Raw genomic sequence first — 1,119 nt, 5'->3', positions numbered from 1 at the left:
CCCCCAGCCTCATCCTGCTGCCTCTGGGTGTGCGTGAAGAGGTGCCTTTGTCCCCTCCATCATGGCTTTTGTCACCTTCCACCTCCCTCCCTGCTGCCAGGCTGGGCTTGGGCGAGGACTGCGCTTCACTTCGGGCAAAAAAATCACGCCGGGTTAGCTCAGCCTACCAATTAGTGCCAACCCCGGCTGATTTTTATTTTTTTTCTGCTGTGTAAATCCCTGGGGTTAAAATGCAGGTTGTTACCTGCATGATTTTGATTGGGACACAGAAAGTCTAATCAACAGCAATACTGGCAGTCTGTTCATGAATGGATTTGCTGTGCTTTAGTCTTCAAAACCATAACTTATTTTTTTGTCTTTTTAGCAGTAGTAAAAATAAACAGCTTTTCATAAAGTGTTTCCCTGTTTCTGATTTGTCACCTTCCTCTGTTTGCGATTAAGAAACGAGTAGGTCAAGCCTCTATTTGAAAGCATGGATGACAGCTTCTGGTTAGAGTAATTGAGCTTTGAGTTTTGAAAATCAGTACTCTTTCCTCTCTAGGGGGGGCCGTGAAGGGTTTTGAGGCACGGAGAGCGGCAGAATTGAAGTCTGCCAAAACCCCGGCCGATCTTTCCCCTGGCCAAGAGTGTCTCCTTGCAGGCTGCGAGAGGAATTGGCTTACTCCCGGTGGTTTTGGAGAGCTTTTTCCCTGGCTGCGTTAGCTGCATCCTACAGCGGCTCTCGCCCTTTCCTCGCTGCGCTGACCTGTCGCCCATCTGCCCTGCACCAGAATAGCAACGCAACGGGGTGAATCATTGCCACAAACAAGGTGGTGTTCACTTTGCCGGCGGGGGGGGGGGGGAGAGGAAAGAGGAGAGAAAAAAAAAGCCGTAAAAACAACACGGAAAACTGCCCCCGTGCACAAAGGAGGTTTAGGGAGCGCAGGAGCCAGCCGGTGGATTTACACCGGCTTTAAATAATATCCTTAATATGGGAAAGAGCCTGATTTACTCCCTATCTCTCATGTGGTGGCGGTGGGCCAGGTGTCCCTGTGCTGTGAACTGCGGTGGCTCCAGCGAAACGCCGCGGGGCGGCGGTGCCCGGGATGGCTCTGCACAGCACCGCTCCCAAAAGACACC

At 51.6% G+C, this 1,119-nt stretch overlaps 1 protein-coding gene across 1 annotated transcript in view; it reads right to left on the bottom strand.

Annotated features, from left to right (window-relative positions):
- Positions 1–1,119, bottom strand: part of MEF2D (myocyte enhancer factor 2D) — a 39,467-nt gene that overhangs the window by 9,260 nt on the left and 29,088 nt on the right.

Source organism: Charadrius vociferus, unplaced genomic scaffold (genome assembly GCF_000708025.1).
Source record: "Charadrius vociferus isolate BGI_N301 unplaced genomic scaffold, ASM70802v2 scaffold489, whole genome shotgun sequence".
In the NCBI taxonomy this organism is placed as follows: domain Eukaryota; kingdom Metazoa; phylum Chordata; class Aves; order Charadriiformes; family Charadriidae; genus Charadrius; species Charadrius vociferus.
Note: the sequence above shows the minus strand (reverse complement) of the source record. Positions and strands in the feature narration are given on the sequence as shown.